The sequence below is a fragment of the Ambystoma mexicanum genome, chromosome 1q, assembly GCF_040938575.1.
Source record: "Ambystoma mexicanum isolate Mex_15411 chromosome 1q, UKY_AmexF1_1, whole genome shotgun sequence".
NCBI classification, from domain to species: Eukaryota; Metazoa; Chordata; class Amphibia; order Caudata; family Ambystomatidae; genus Ambystoma; species Ambystoma mexicanum.
Genome location: NC_090922.1, coordinates 1123686839 through 1123704907, shown reverse-complemented (window position 1 = coordinate 1123704907; position 18069 = coordinate 1123686839).

Below are 18069 nucleotides of genomic sequence, written 5' to 3'. Positions count from 1 at the left end.
AGAACATGGACCAACTATACTGGGATGGCATGACCAAGCCAAAATAAGTATAATCCTAAATCCATCTGACAGAAAACAAGTGTTTAGTCTTGACAAAGCCTCATGGTAAGACATAGTCAATGATGATAGACATCTCTTCACAGTACACTTGAATGTATCAAAATCTTTGTTAAGGAAAGTACACCTTGGAACAGCCCCAGTGAAACATAAAGTTCGCCCTCGACTCACCACAGCAATAAAAGCCCTGTAGGACTTACTACACAAATTGCAAAATGAAAAGACCATAGTGCCATCAAGGCCTCAGAATCACTGAGCCCAGTTGTTTAGGTGAAGCAGCAACCATCCAACAAACACTATGTTTAGCTCTAAGAAGCATCAGCCAAGAGTTAATGAATAATTACCATCTACCGAGCATCACTGAATTAATACTCAAGCTACTAGATGCAAAATATAGACTACCATCGGGCCTTCACGAAGGCTTTAAACCCTTGGATATTAACTTTATAACTCCCACAAGTCTCTCCGTAATAGTACCTTAAAGTCTGCTCTTGCATAAAGTCTCATTGCTGGTGATAGTACGCACTGGAAATGCTATTGTCATAACATCACTATACCCTATACTAGTACAGCTCTCCAAAGCGAGTTATCAAGAGAGGAGAACATTATGTATTCACTGATGATAGTAGAGTATGGAACATGGAAAGATTGTCACTTTACAAAAAGAACAACTTCGCAGCCAATGCACATCAAACCCTATCTCACAATTAGAGTGTCAGAGAAGATATATTCAAGAAGATCACTGACTGCAACGAATTACCAGAACCCACCTATTTACCTGACACCTACATAGAATTAGGCCGTCCTCAAGACACAAACATATCCCTTGAACATTAGATGGAGATAATGAACCGCACGGCCAGCCCTATCAGAACACTCATAGTCAGAGACCAGGTCACTAACACTTGATCATCTGATCCTATACATGACAGGAAACTATCCAACCAACTTTCAGACTTTTAAATAAACTGTTTTGCACTGAACGCTGAAGGTTTGTGTGGTAAAAGCAGGTATGCAAGTTATGTGCAATCAAGCTCTGGACCTCAGCTTCGAGGAGTAAAGACACAGAGGAATGCAGGTACAGGGCTGTCATGAGGAGAGGGGCAAACTGCCCCAGGCCTTGCACTTGGGGGGCCTTGCAGCACACTCCCCTGTGTAAAAGGCAGCACACTCCACCTGTGTCCTTTATTCACATGGGGACTGTGCTGGCGGATCTCAGCCCCTACAATGAATTTGCTGTTTGTTGCGAAGCTGTTTGGCTACGCAACAAACAGCAAGATAATGGGAGACAGCAGGGCTCAAAAAGTACACATGAGGAAGGACAAGAAAGGACTCCTCTCCTGTCAGTCAGTGTATTCACGTTGTGCAGTGTGAACACACTGACTGATAAGATAGGAGTACTCTCCTGTCAGGCAGCAGGTCCCCGTTTCGGAGTGAAGGGAGGGCCATCCGGTCTTCTTGTGGCTGCGTGGGTGCTTTTGAAGGGTGCATGTAGCTAAAGTGAGTAAATTAAATGCGTGTATAAGTGTATTTCAATTAAATGTGTATGTATATGTGTATGAATGTATGCATGCATGTTGGTGTTTATGTTTGTGTCAATGCTGGGTTTGGTTTTATGTATGCGTGCATGCAAGGAGTGGTGGATGAATGCATGGGTGAAAGTGTTGAATGTGGGTATGTGTGCCAGCTACCACCCCTAAATTAAGCAGCCCTATGGTCCAATTAATTTAGGGGTGGGGGCATCGCATCAGAGGTGCACATAGGCTAAAATGTTAGGGGGAGGGACTAACACTGTAAATGTTGGGAGTGATGCTAACTCCAGAGGTTGTGGCGGAGGGCCGCACTTACTTGTGTGGGGACATCTGACATCTTTGCACATTCAAATGAGAATATTCTGATGAAGCTTCAATCAAGCAGCTAACTCTCTCCTTCATTTCGGACAAGACACACTTAAGGACTGTTGTGAGAATTAGATGTCTCATGTCACCACTTCCCTTCTAATCACTCCCCTGGCATGCAAGTGCTAACCCCACATCATAATTTCAATTACCTAAAAATGTATGCATATGAATGCAGGTGCTAACAGTGAAATGTTGTATGTTTGTAATTGCAGGGCCTTTTTTAACAGCAAAGTCTATCTACCGTTTAACATCAGTTTCCTATTCCGTCTGTCCACAGCTCTGTTGAACAGCCTGCAGGGGCTGGATGACAGATTTGAAAGCGGATAGTGAGTGGGGCCAGTGTGCGGTCAATAAACTCATTGTGCTGTCGGTCTCCCCACTGAGGTAGGGCATCTAGGTCTTTCAGATTTTACAGTTGAAATGGGCCCCCAAGCAGCTGCCCCCATGTTGGCAGTCTTATGACACAGAAACCTACTGATAATCTGCAGCTTTTAACCACCTTTCTGCATTCATTTAACTTCATTATTGATTTAAGCACTCCACAGGTGCCTTAGAAAAGGTGTGTGTGATGCTGGAAATGCATCGGCGGGACAGGGCCTCCGTATCCTTGTCCTTTACTGTTTTTTACCGTGTGTTCTGTCGTGTTTTCCGCGCAGGAGTTCATGTGGGACTCCTGGCGGTGCAGCTCTCTTTCTTTTGGTTTGGTGAACGGACCCGTGGGATACCCTTATGGCACCCATGGGTGGGGGTACAACCCTTTGCCCCTAGTGTATGTTTTTGGGCACCTGTGGGGGGCCCGCAGAGCAGGGTATGGGCTGGTGGCAGCTCCATGCTGAACTTGACAGGTGCGCGGAGTATCCTCCATTTTGAGATACCCCGGCCCTGCCATTGGGATCAGTTGATTCCTGATGGAAAACAAGATGGCCCCGGTGGCCCCTTGCTTTCTATTACCCATTACCTTGTTTTCCCAAAGTCCTGGGAAGCCCTGACTCTGTCCCTTCCCCCTGACTGGCTGTTGGGTGGAAATGCCATATATGGTGTTGTTGTAAAGTCCCAGCCAGACTAGCTGGAGCCTTCCCGGTGATGTATGTTGTGGGTACCTCCTGTGGGTGGGACCTGGGTTAATAGAGTGTGTGACGAATATGCATTCTGTGTTGTGGGCGTTTAGTATCTGGAGGTTGACACAATGACTGAGACAACCCTGCCTGAAACCGGTATGAATGCAGCTTGGAGTGTTGAATGGCTCGGTACTTGTCCCAATACACATAACTTGTTGTGAGTGTCTGGCGAGAAGTGAATGGCCTGAATACCTCGTGTGCCTGATTGGCTGCCTGCCTGCATGAATGCCCGTAGTCGTGATTGGATGCTTGAGTGTGACCCAGCGGAATGAATGGGAGATCAACAGTATATCTGGGGACCTCTCACTGCTAGGAATCGTGTTCAGAAGCTGAAGTCCACTACGACGAGTAACTGGAGTAACTGATGCTTGACTTTGAAGCCCTGCTGGATGAGAAGAATTGCTGTTGCTCTCCTTCACAATCTGAAACCTGCTGTGCCTCCAAAGACTGACCCAGAGAGGACCTGGTAAGGCGCCCTCTTCCCGAGCTACGAGGGACCATCGTGCACAGCTGATCTTTGCCAAAGCTCCCTGGTAGACAGACCTTCGACAGGCTGCCGACCAGAGACGGGGACTGCTGCGGAATCTCAAAGAGACGCACTCGGACTGTTGTCCGCCACTGTCGACGACCGCCGTCGCCAACCAGAGCCGCCATGCTCCCAAAGAACTTCCATTGATCATCGGACGCTCTCGTCTGCATCGTCACCCGCTTGTCTCCCGCTGGAGAAGGCCCGACCGTCGACGCGCTGAGGAGCATCCACCGGTGGGTTTCCCGCCACCTAAAGACCACAGAGATGCCGACGACTCGACGCCCTTGCTGGGCCACAGTTCTTCATCATCTCTTTGCGGTCCAGAACTATCGTCACCGAGGTGCCCCGCACGCTTCTTCCTTGCAAGACGCCAACGCTCTCTTGTCGACGAGCACCGCTAGGAACGAAGCTGCCACTTCATGGCCATAGTTCAACCTGTTCATCGTCGGACGTTCGACGACCCGTGACTCCCGCCTTAAAGGGAGGGCACTCAAGAAGGGCTGTCGATTCCCTGACACCGAACGCCAAGGTCCTCGACACCTCTCGACGATCGGTGGCTCCTGCCTGAAAGCGAGTCACTCAAGAAGGATCAGTCGACACATCATCGGAGACCTCTACTCCACCAGGTACATTGGGGGGGTAAAACCTTAATAGGAGGAAGTAAGACTATTGGACAATATATGAACTGGGCTTGTGCTATATATCTTTATTTACAGGTTTCCCAGCTGGGGGGATCTCCACACAGAACTGTGCCTAGTGGTAGGGGTCAGCATTCTGCCTATTGTTTCAACCACCTTACGTTCCTGCCTATCTCTATTGCTGGTTTCCTCGTTATTAATCTGTGTAACATTTTAACTGTACAGTTGATGCACTTCAATGAGATTGGATAACATTAGTGGTAACACTTTAGAATTGTATATATTTATCATTATTGACTTCTGAGTACAAAGTGCGTTATTGTGATCATGTACATACCTTTGAATATTAATTATATAAAGACTGTGTTTTCCGTAATACAGTGGGGGTTCGGGGACTACACTGTACTTAAGAACCAGCCTGTATCACCTCCTGAGAAGCTAGGCCTTGATTGCTCGACCACGTATCAATAATAGAGAATCTTGGCTGGGGTCCTCTGTGCCTCTTCTCTACCATATAGAGAGCGGAAGTACAGACATCCCCTACCAGTCTTTACAGTGTGCCCACCAAACATCAAATCAAAATGGGCCCCACCAGCCCTGGCACATCTTTAGCAAGCCCTGCTCCCACTTCCCCCCAATTTCCTGAGCCCAGCTAGGAAGCTGAATAGCTATTTCATCTTCCCTTTAGCCACTAATCATATCTTTCACCCCTATTCAGACGCGGTTTACTTTCATAATGATAGGCTAATCTCTGGAGAGGTGGGCCATCTAAAAGCTGAGACCAGAAGTTAAGACTTTGGCTTTATCAAAGTGAGTCTGTTTATATTGCATTGATAGGCTTTTTTCCTCTGCATGTTTGATGCTGCTGCCGCTCCTTAACAAGTGCTTGAACATAAACAAATACAACGCTCTGTCAAAGGCTCTTGATGTTGCTATCAAAGCTAGGGGCTGGCGACACATCGAAAGAGACCTTCTGCCTCAAAGTGGGAGGGCTTGAGCTCTCCCTAGCCAGGGGCTGGGTCGCCCATGCAGCCACGTCAAGTCAATAAAGCCCAAAATTTCGGGAGGGGGCGAGAGCCTGATCTACTGAATGGTGATGCGCCACTGCATGGCATTCTTTTTGTTTGGGTTATTAGGTGTGCCACCAATAAGCCAAAACTATTTTGTTAGAGAACAGACAGTGGTGGAAATTAACTTTTTTTTTACAGGGGCCTCCCTCCTAGAGCAGTGAAAGGGACTGGGTTCAGCGACGAGAGGATTAGGAGGTTGTAGGGCAGGTTATTTAGTCACCCCATGAACATTTGCCTGTTCCCCTCAGAGGATTTATCATGTCAGCAAAGTAAATAATCTGCACACCTTTTAAATCTAAAAAATGCACATCAATATATCCAGTACAGTGCAATATTGACAAGAGATTTCAGAGGGCTCGTGCTCAGACCCTCTAGTGGTCTTGTGGGGAAGTGTCTCACTTTGGAACCTAGCGACCATGGTTCAAATCCCTGCCCAACATAGTTTAAAACACAAACACACCACAGCATTCTAAAATAAACTTATAGTGCACATAGATTTTCCAGGATTGTGGAGCTGGATCTGAGGTCCAGAGAGTAATGGTTGCTGGGTCCCAGATCTGGGAAGATCCGCCCCAATGACAGCACTGAGTACAGATGGAGAGAAATGGCACATGAGGAGGGACACAAAGCTTGTAGGTGTTGTTTGGTTATTTGGCCACCCATTTACTTCTCATGGCCATGCTAAACCCTATGGCAATTCTCACCCAGTTCCTGGCCCCCCACCCAAAACACCTCCTAATTGGATAGGGTGACCAGATTAAAAAAACAAAAAACAGGACAGGCCATAGACATAGAAGTAGGACTTAAGTAAACACAAATAAAACTGTAGTCCTACTTCTATGTCAATGGCCTGTTGCCTGTTGGGGGTTAGGGAAGGGGTGTGTTCACAGGCACACTCCTCTCATTGAAGGAGAATGGCCGGGGAGGGGGAGGGGAAGTGGGAGGCAATGGAGGTGTGAAAAAAACTCATACCCCCATTCGCGCACGAAGAGTGGCGCTGGGCCTGATTTTGGGATTTCGAAATCGGGTCCCGGCAAAAACCGCGACTGTAGCTACCCACCCTTGCAAACTCAGAACGGGGTTTAAAAAATGTTCAAAACTTCTGGGCACCCAGGGACGGAGGGTGATTTCCTGTATCTGTCCCGGGAAAACCAGGACGTCTGGTCACCCGATCATTGGAACTGTTTGAGCTAGCTTTAACCAAGCCTTACCATCAATCTTTGCCCTCAAAGTACTTGCGAGTGTTAATAAGAGTTGTAAACATGGGTAGTGGGATAGAATTTTAGATGATTGGTGCTTGGACGGAGAAGGAGGAGCCGCCAAGTCTAATGGAGCTATGCGGTGGGATCACTAGGCAAAATTAATGTGCGTGATCTGAGGTTCCTGGGCGGTTGGCAAGGGACAATTTTGTCTCGCTGGAATTCAGGGCTAGTGTTGTGGATTGCGCGATGGGTGTCACACATGGCCTTGAAGGTAGTGCGTCGAGCAATAGGGAGCCAGTGGAGGACTCTCAGGGTAGGGCTGATGTGTTCTCTGGCGGGAAGGTTGATGAGCAGGGATGCTAGCGCATTTTGGATTCTTTGGAGTTTGCGTAGTTGGGATGCAGGGGCTCCTAGGTAGAGGCAATTTGCATAGTCGAGGCGGGAGAGGATGATGGAGTTGATGGCCGAGAAACAGTGGGGATAGGTGAGGTAGGGTAAAATCTGTCTGAGGATACGTAAATGAAAGAAACAGGCTTCGGATACGTTGGTGGTGTGTTTGGTGAGGGACAGATCTGAGTCGAATTCGCATCCAAGGTTTTTAACCACATTTGAGGGTGCTGGTGCTTGTCCTAGTGATTCGGGCCAAGGGATAGGTTGGCTGATGAGGGATGTTTTCCCGCAGAATACAATTTCGGTTTTCCCAGGGTTGAGGATGAGGTGGTTGGTCATCATCCAGTGATCAATATAAGAGAGGCACGATGATAGGTCCAGGCTGCCAGATCCTTCAGAATTTGGGATTTTGAGGATGATCTGGGTATCATCTGCGTAGTTGCAGCATCTAAGGTTGTACGAACGGATGATTGCGGAAATGGGTTGTATGTAGAAATTGAAGATTAGCTGTGACTGAGTTGCCCGTGTCACCATGGGCGGACAGGGAGCCCCCTGTCCTTTGATGCTGGCTGGGTGCCCCCAGCAAGTCCCCGGGCTGGCCTGTGGGCCAGCCCGTAACTGTGCAGGCTAATGTGTGTGCTGGGTGCCCCATCGATGGACGGAATGGCCTGCGTGAGCGCAGGTCCAGTCACAACAACCACATCTTGTGACAGCCCTGCACAGGTAGAGCCGTAGTTGTTATGTAGCGCATTACTGTTGTGCACATGCGGGAGCCTGGTTCCGGCTGGCACATGCGGTTTGTGAATAAACGAGGACCTAACACTGCAGTTGCCGCCGGGACCTCATACAAACCAGACGTGTCTGCGTATCTCTGTACTGAATGCGTGTGAGTGTGTGGGGCGGCCTGGGGCACAGATGAATGCTAACACTGGCGACAAGGAAGTGCTGCTCGTGTGTGTGCGAGTTCTTCTGAAGACATCCACACAACGGAGGAAGCGTTCCGACACGCTCTGCCACTCCGAATCAGACGCGGCAAGTTGGCGGGCATCTTAAATCTTCAGTCACGACGGTTGTGGCCCAAAAGGGTGCTTGTGCGCTGTTCGTGTGCTACAAGTAGACCATTTTTGGAACTTTCACAGCTGTTGGATACCCGATGGCCGTGTTTCTGACATTTTGAAGGTGTTGTGGACACCCCACGTGCACAGCCCACTCATCCTCTTATCAAGGGGAGAGTGCCACACGAAGCAACTGGGCCAAGCTGACAGCCTGAACATAAGGAGTACTTCCTCAGGACAGAGGTGTGAAAGGTCGGTTGTGACCCATCCTGTAACTGAGGCGTCAGAGAACAACTGGGAAGGCAACCCTGCCAAGGAGGAGCACGCCCATTGAAGTGACTGATCAAGCTATCACAAGTGAGTAGGGACCCATGGCAGATTTGGGACTTGACAGACTTGCGGCCTCATACAACAACAAGAGGTGCTTGTGCGGTCTGCTGGGATGGGTGAACAGGATGGTGCAGCTATTGCCCCTGCGCAAGTGCCACGCAGACAATTGGTACTTTGGCGCCCATGCCAGAGTTTGATATTTCGGGGTCCCCTTCCAAACTTGGACCCAAATGGTTACTGTGGGTGAAAAAACAAAATGTTCTTTAGAGCCACAGGTGAGAGAGAGGACGATGCAAAAGTGGCTACATTATTATACTCAACCGGGACGGAAGTGCACCGAATATTCGAGTCATTAAATCTACAGGCGACCACCCATGCGGCTGTCAAGCTGGCCCTCCAAAACCATTTCCTGCCCATGGCAAACATAGATTACAATAGATTTGTCATGTGTGCAGAGAAGCAGCTGGGATATGAGTCCCTAGACCAGTTCTTTGGGAGACTGAGACTGTTGGCCAGCACTGTAGGTGGGAGAATGAGGAAGAAATGGTACGGAACCAACTAATTCAAGGGAGCAGCTCTGGAAAATTGAGGAGACAGGTCCTCCGAGAGCCCGGCCTGACGCTAGCACAGATTCTGGACACAGGGCATGCATACGAGCTAGCTGAGAGCAGGGGAGCCAAGATGGACGCAGCCCGGGGAGGAGTGAAGAGGCTTTCGCTGTTGGTTGGCCTATGCCTGCGAAGTCACGATGGGGCCAAAAAAGAACTGAGGGTCCTCCTACCTCCTTTAGCCCACAAACCTGCCAATACTGTGGGTATGATCTGCCTCATGTGGGCGAATGCCTGGCAAAGACGAGAGTGTGCGGCAGATGCAGCAACCCTGGACATTATGCAAGGGTGTGTAGAGCTGCAGCTCCTGTGGCCACATCCAGGGGACCAGCAAGAGTGAGTGGGGGTAACCTCAGGAAGTTCAGGAATGTGGTGGCAATCGAACAGGATGTGCAAGAATTGGACATAGCGGAGGAAGAGGAGGAAGTATTTTTCATCTCCAACATTGCCACAGGAGCAAAGAAAAGGAGGCAGCCCACGTGTGTGGTCAACATTGGGGACACCCCAATGCCGGTTTTGATTGACCCTGGGGCTTCAGTTTGTGTCCTTGTGCCAGATCACGATGAGGGCCTCCCAGTTCCACCAGAATTTGAAATTTCCAAAGCAAGGATCTACACTTTTGCCCATTGAAGGTGTCTTTGTAGCGCCCATCACCTATGGACAAAATACAATTAAGGCCAGGTTCTTTGTTACCAATGTGAGCCCTCATTCCCTACTGAGCTGTGCTGCATTGGACATCGTCATTTCACCATGTTGGTGTACCAAAATGATGTCGACCGCCTCCTGGAACGATATGAAGGCCTCTTCCGTGGGGTGGGTAAACTGAAGGGAGACACGATCAGAGTACATATCGATGGGTTGATGAGGCCTACAGCCCTGAAGCACAGGAGAATACCATTTCACCTGAGGGCACAGGTAGAGAAAGAACTGCAGTCGTTGGTTGGTATGGACATCATAGAAAGGGTGGAAGGCCCGACTCCATGGGTGGCCCCGATTGTGGTGGCGCCAAAGCCTAAGCAGCCCGGAGCAGTGCGCATTTGTGTTGACATGCATTTGCCCAATGCTGCCATCAAAAGAGAAAGACACCTCACGCCGACTTTGGACGACATCATTGGTGAACTACAAGGGGCTAAGGTGTTCTCCAAGTTGGATCTAAGGTCGGGATATCATCAGCTGGAACTACACCCGGAGTCCCGCTACATTACCACTTTCACCACACATGAAGGATTGTACCAGTTCAAAAGGTTGAGCTTCAGAGTCTCGTCAGCAGCCGAGGTGTTCCAAAATGTCATTCGTGGAGCCCTGGCGGGACTGAAAGGGGTAAATAGCATGAGCGATGATATCCTGGTCTTTGCCTCCTGTGAAGCCGACCACATGAAAAGATTAGAACGGGCACTGGACAGACTAAAAAGCCTGGGCCTTGCGCTACACAAGAAGAAGTGTGAGTTCTTCAAAGACTGCATCGAGTTCTTTGGTTTTGTCTTCCATGCAGGGGGTATATTCCCGGACTCAGAAAAGGTGCGGGACATTCGTGAAGCAGCTCCCCCAGAGGCACAGTCTGAAATTAGAAGCTTTTTTGGCATGGTGAACTATTGCGGCAGGTTCATTCGTGATTTGGCGTCTCTATCGGATCCACTGAGGGCGCTGACAAAAAACAATGTGGCATGGATATGGACTGCTAGAGAATAGAAAGCATTTACAGACATCAAAACAGCGCTGTCAGGACAAGAGACCATGGCTTACTTCAACCCAGAAAGAGAATCTGAGATTGTAGTGGACGCCAGTCCGGTGGGACTAGGTGCCGTACTACTGCAAGCGGATACTCAAGGACATATGCGCCCAATCGCATACGCCAGCAAGGCTCTCTCAGATACCGAGAGAAGGTATTCGCAAATTGAAAGGGAGGCACTGGCAATAATGTGGGGGTGTAAACACTTCCGACTATACATCCTGGGCAAAACGGTGGTAGTCATCACAGACCACAAGCCCCTAATACCCATCATGGCTGGGGCATCACAAAACCTCCTCCCCGAATCGAACGGTAGATGTTGTCCCTGATCGAATACGAAGTAAAACTGCAGTACCGGCCTGGCACCCACAATCCGGCAGATTATTTATCCCGGGGGCTGGCCGTGATAGAGACAATGTAGAGGTGGTGGAATGCATCGAAATGGTCCGCAGAATTGTGGAGGCTGCCATGCCGGTAGCGCTTACACGTCAAGAGATAGTGGAAGCGGCAGACAGCGATGAGATGTTTCAGGTCATTCGAGCAGCCATGAGCAGTTGAGAGTGGAAGGACATGCTAGCCAACAACGCCAGACCTGGGGCTGGTGCCCAGAAAGACCTGCAGGCAATGTGGAAAGCACAAAATGAACTCTCTGTGGCGGAAGATGGACTCTTATAACGGGGTCAGCAGATTGTCATTCCGCGATCTCTAGTAGCCAGGGTGTTGGAGCTAGCACACAAAGGGCACCAAGGTGTGGCGAAAGCGAAAGCACACCTGAGACCGAAGGTATGGTTCCCTGACCTGGAGGGGCGCGTAGACAAGTTTGTGCACACCTGCGTTCCCTGCCAAGCAGCCAGCCCAGCGGAAAGGAGTCCCCTGATACGGTCCATGGAGAGAAGCGAGCAGCCATGGGGAACCGTACATGCTGACTTTGGGTCCAAGGGAAGGGGTATGTACTTTCTAGCCGTGGTGGATCAGTGGTCCAGATACCCAGAGATTGAGTTGGTGGAGTGGACGGCTTGTGATCACACCATTTTGGCACTAGAGAAGATCTTTGCCACACACGGGTTCCCACTGGAACTGTGCTCGGACAATGGCCCGTCAATTCAAGGACAGCAATTTGCCAAATACCTGGAAGATAGAGGCATCAGACATCGGAGAATGATCAGACTCTGGCTGAGAGCGAACAGGGAAGCAGAAAGGTTCATGCGGACCCTCAATAAAATCTTCAGGATTTCAATGAATGGGGGAGGGGAGCTACGCCAGAACCTCTTTGAGTTCCTAAGAGAATATCGGACCACCCCACACCAATCCACAGGGGTCGCACCGGAGGAGGCATTGTTTCACCGCTGACCTAGAGGGCTGATACTGGAGGTGGAAGGAAGAGTACCAGGGGTAATTGACGACGAGCATGTCCGGCAGGAGCGGCAGGCCAAGAACGAGAACGAAAGCGAGCGAAGGAATCTCCATGAAATGGATATTGCGGTAGGGGACACTGTGCTGGTAAGGAATAGACATCCGGAAGGGAAAATATCCCTCAATTACGAACCGCAGCCCCTCGGGGTGACCCATGTAAAAGGATCCATGGTAACTGCAGCCAACGGGTGAGGGACGGTAACAAGAAACATGTCCTATTTCAAGAAAATAGAAGTCAACCCACCGGAGGAGACTCCAACGGTGCCCGAGACAGTGGACCCAGAGACCACCCAGCCAACAGAGGTACAAGATGGAGGTGGGGGGCCTCACCCCACAACAAGTGCCACTGCCGACCCCAGGGGGCAGTCGAAGATATCCGAGCAGAGAGGGGCGGCAGCGTCCGGTTCGATTCCGAGACTATGTTATGGACCCCGAGGCCTAGGGTGTCTCAGTACAGGTTGAGTTAACTCACAATGAGTTGTTGCATTGTTAATGTTTAGTGTGTTTCCTGTTTAAAGAAAAGGAGGGATGTTACGTAGCGCATTACTGTTGTGCACATGCGCGAGCCTCGTTCCGGCTCGCGCATGCGGTTTGTGAATAAACGAGGACCCGACACAGCAGTTGCCGCCGGGACCCCATACAGACCAGACGTGTCCGCGTATCTCTGTACTGAAAGCGTGTGAGTGTGTGGGGCGGCCTGGGGCACAGATGAATGCTAACACTGGCGACAAGGAAGTGCTGCTCGTGTGTGTGCGAGTTCTTCTGAAGACATCCACACAACGGAGGAAGCGTTCCGACACGCTCTGCCACTCCGAATCAGACGCGGCAAGTTGGCGGGCGTCTTAAATCTTCAGTCACGACGGTTGTGGCCCAAAAGGGTGCTTGTGCGCTGTTCGTGTGCTACAAGTAGACCATTTTTGGAACTTTCACAGCTGTTGGATACCCGATGGCCGTGTTTCTGACATTTTGAAGGTGTTGTGGACACCCCACGTGCACAGCCCACTCATCAGGCTGTCACTCCTCTTATCAAGGGGAGAGTGCCACAAGAAGCAACTGGGCCAAGCTGACAGCCTGAACATAAGGAGTACTTCCTCAGGACAGAGGTGTGAAAGGTCGGTTGTGACCCATCCTGTAACTGAGGCGTCAGAGAACAACTGGGAAGGCAACCCTGCCAAGGAGGAGCACACGCCCATTGAAGTGACTGATCAAGCTATCACAAGTGAGTAGGGACCCATGGCAGATTTGGGACTTGACAGACTTGCGGCCTCATACAACAACGAGAGGTGCTTGTGCGGTCTGCTGGGATGGGTGAACAGGATGGTGCAGCTATTGCCCCTGCGCAAGTGCCACGCAGACAATTGGTACTTTGGCGCCCATGCCAGAGTTTGATATTTCGGGGTCCCCTTCCAAACTTGGACCCAAATGGTTACTGTGGGTGAAAAAACAAAATGTTCTTTAGAGCCACAGGTGAGAGAGAGGACGATGCAAAAGTGGCTACATTATTATACTCAACTGGGACGGAAGTGCACCGAATATTCGAGTCATTAAATCTACAGGCGACCACCCATGCGGCTGTCAAGCTGGCCCTCCAAAACCATTTCCTGCCCATGGCAAACGTAGATTATGATAGATTTGTCATGTGTGCAGAGAAGCAGCTGGGATATGAGTCCCTAGACCAGTTCTTTGGGAGACTGAGACAGTTGGCCAGCAGTGTAGGTGGGAGAATGAGGAAGAAATGGTACGGAACCAACTAATTCAAGGGAGCAGCTCTGGAAAATTGAGGAGACAGGTCCTCCGAGAGCCCGGCCTGACGCTAGCACAGATTCTGGACACAGGGCATGCATACGAGCTAGCTGACAGCAGGGGAGCCAAGATGGACGCAGCCCGGGGAGGAGTGAAGAGGCTTTCGCTGTTGGTTGGCCTATGCCTGCGAAGTCACGATGGGGCCAAAAAAGAACTGAGGGCCCTCCTACCTCCTTTAGCCCACAAACCTGCCAATACTGTGGGCATGATCTGCCTCATGTGGGCGAATGCCTGGCAAAGACGAGAGTGTGCGGCAGATGCAGCAACCCTGGACATTATGCAAGGGTGTGTAGAGCTGCAGCTCCTGTGGCCACATCCAGGGGACCAGCAAGAGTGAGTGGGGGTAACCTCAGGAAGTTCAGGAATGTGGTGGCAATCGAACAGGATGTGCAAGAATTGGACATAGCGGAGGAAGAGGAGGAAGTATTTTTCATCTCCAACATTGCCACAGGAGCAAAGAAAAGGAGGCAGCCCACGGGTGTGGTCAACATTGGGGACACCCCAATGCCGGTTTTGATTGACCCTGGGGCTTCAGTTTGTGTCCTTGTGCCAGATCACGATGAGGGCCTCCCAGTTCCACCAGAATTTGAAATTTCCAAAGCAAGGATCTACACTTTTGCCCATTGAAGGTGTCTTTGTAGCGCCCATCACCTATGGACAAAATACAATTAAGGCCAGGTTCTTTGTTACCGATGTGAGCCCTCATTCCCTACTGAGCTGTGCTGCATTGGACATCGTCATTTCACCATGTTGGTGTACCAAACTGATGTCGACCGCCTCCTGGAACGATATGAAGGCCTCTTCCGTGGGGTGGGTAAACTGAAGGGAGACCCGATCAGAGTACATATCGATGGGTTGATGAGGCCTACAGCCCTGAAGCACAGGAGAATACCATTTCACCTGAGGGCACAGGTAGAGAAAGAACTGCAGTCGTTGGTTGGTATGGACATCATAGAAAGGGTGGAAGGCCCGACTCCATGGGTGGCCCCGATTGTGGTGGCGCCAAAGCCTAAGCAGCCCGGAGCAGTGCGCATTTGTGTTGACATGCATTTGCCCAATGCTGCCATCAAAAGAGAAAGACACCTCACGCCGACTTTGGACGACATCATTGGTGAACTACAAGGGGCTAAGGTGTTCTCCAAGTTGGATCTAAGGTCGGGATATCATCAGCTGGAACTACACCCGGAGTCCCGCTACATTACCACTTTCACCACACATGAAGGATTGTACCAGTTCAAAAGGTTGAGCTTCAGAGTCTCGTCAGCAGCCGAGGTGTTCCAAAATGTCATTCGTGGAGCCCTGGCGGGACTGAAAGGGGTAAATAGCGTGAGCGATGATATCCTGGTCTTTGCCTCCTGTGAAGCCGACCACATGAAAAGATTAGAACGGGCACTGGACAGACTAAAAAGCCTGGGCCTTGCGCTACACAAGAAGAAGTGTGAGTTCTTCAAAGACTGCATCGAGTTCTTTGGTTTTGTCTTCCATGCAGGGGGTATATTCCCGGACTCAGAAAAGGTGCGGGACATTCGTGAAGCAGCTCCCCCAGAGGCACAGTCTGAAATTAGAAGCTTTTTTGGCATGGCGAACTATTGCGGCAGGTTCATTCGTGATTTGGCGTCTCTATCGGATCCACTGAGGGCGCTGACAAAAAACAATGTGGCATGGATATGGACTGCTAGAGAATAGAAAGCATTTACAGACATCAAAACAGCGCTGTCAGGACAAGAGACCATGGCTTACTTCAACCCAGAAAGAGAATCTGATATTGTAGTGGACGCCAGTCCGGTGGGACTAGGTGCCGTACTACTGCAAGCGGATACTCAAGGACATATGCGCCCAATCGCATACGCCAGCAAGGCTCTCTCAGATACCGAGAGAAGGTATTCGCAAATTGAAAGGGAGGCACTGGCAATAATGTGGGGGTGTAAACACTTCCAACTATACATCCTGGGCAAAACGGTGGTAGTCATCACAGACCACAAGCCCCTAATACCCATCATGGCTGGGGCATCACAAAACCTCCTCCCCGAATCGAACGGTAGATGTTGTCCCTGATCGAATACGAAGTAAAACTGCAGTACCGGCCTGGCACCCACAATCCGGCAGATTATTTATCCCGGGGGCTGGCCGTGATAGAGACAATGTAGAGGTGGTGGAATGCATCGAAATGGTCCGCAGAATTGTGGAGGCTGCCATGCCGGTAGCGCTTACACGTCAAGAGATAGTGGAAGCGGCAGACAGCGATGAGATGTTTCAGGTCATTCGAGCAGCCATGAGCAGTTGAGAGTGGAAGGACATGATAGCCAACAACGCCAGACCTGGGGCTGGTGCCCAGAAAGACCTGCAGGCAATGTGGAAAGCACAAAATGAACTCTCTGTGGCGGAAGATGGACTCTTATAACGGGGTCAGCAGATTGTCATTCCGCGATCTCTAGTAGCCAGGGTGTTGGAGCTAGCACACAAAGGGCACCAAGGTGTGGCGAAAGCGAAAGCACACCTGAGACCGAAGGTATGGTTCCCTGACCTGGAGGGGCGCGTAGACAAGTTTGTGGACACCTGCGTTCCCTGCCAAGCAGCCAGCCCAGCGGAAAGGAGTCCCCTGATACGGTCCATGGAGAGAAGCGAGCAGCCATGGGGAACCGTACATGCTGACTTTGGGTCCACGGGAAGGGGCATGTACTTTCTAGCGGTGGTGGATCAGTGGTCCAGATACCCAGAGATTGAGTTGGTGGAGTGGACGGCTTGTGATCACACCATTTTGGCACTAGAGAAGATCTTTGCCACACACGGGTTCCCACTGGAACTGTGCTCGGACAATGGCCCGTCAATTCAAGGACAGCAATTTGCCAAATACCTGGAAGATAGAGGCATCAGACATCGGAGAATTATCAGACTCTGGCTGAGAGCGAACAGGGAAGCAGAAAGGTTCATGCGGACCCTCAATAAAATCTTCAGGATTTCAATGAATGGGGGAGGGGAGCTACGCCAGAACCTCTTTGAGTTCCTAAGAGAATATCGGACCACCCCACACCAATCCACAGGGGTCACACCGGAGGAGGGATTGTTTCACCGCTGCCCTAGAGGGCTGATACTGGAGGTGGAAGGAAGAGTACCAGGGGTAATTGACGACGAGCATGTCCGGCAGGAGCGGCAGGCCAAGAACGAGAACGAAAGCGAGCGAAGGAATCTCCATGAAATGGATATTGCGGTAGGGGACACTGTGCTGGTAAGTAATAGACATCCGGAAGGGAAAATGTCCTTCAATTACGAACCGCAGCCCCTCGGGGTGACCCATGTAAAAGGATCCATGGTAACTGCAGCCAACGGGTGAGGGACGGTAACAAGAAACATGTCCTATTTCAAGAAAATAGAAGTCAACCGCCGGAGGAGACTCCAAGGGTGCCCGAGCCAGTGGACCCAGAGACCACCCAGCCAACAGAGGTACAAGATGGAGGTGGGGGGCCTCACCCCACAACAAGTGCCATTGCCGACCCCAGGGGGCAGTCGAAGATATCCGAGCAGAGAGGGGCGGCAGCGTCCGGCTCGATTCCGAGACTATGTTATGGACCCCGAGGCCTAGGGTGTCTCAGTACAGGTTGAGTTAACTCACAATGAGTTGTTGCATTGTTAATGTTTAGTGTGTTTCCTGTTTAAAGAAAAGGAGGGATGTTACGTAGCGCATTACTGTTGTGCGCATGCGCGAGCCTCGTTCCGGCTCACGCATGCGGTTTGTGAATAAACGAGGACCCGACACAGCAGTTGCCGCCGGGACCCCATACAGACCAGACGTGTCCGCGTATCTCTGTACTGAAAGCGTGTGAGAGTGTGGGGCGGCCTGGGGCACGGATGAATGTTAACAGTAGTCACTATGTGAATGTGTAAGGTAATGTATACTTTAGAGCCAAATACACATGCATGACAATCCTCCTTATTAAGGCGGGAAACTCCCTATTGTTCTGACAATGCTGCAATTTTTTACTTTCACCCTTAAAATATATCTAAACCCAATACAATTCAATGGGAAAATTCAAGTCTCCTTCTTTCCGTATGAAACTCCAATTCCCAAATGTTGGCATGTACGAATACATTATTCCACTACTTTGCTAACAATAACACTTTATACCCAATCCTTCTGTAATGGGTCACCCCTCACCCAGGCCAGGACATAACACCTTCTCCAGTCATCATTTACCTCCACCGAAAACAATACATGACATGCGAATTTT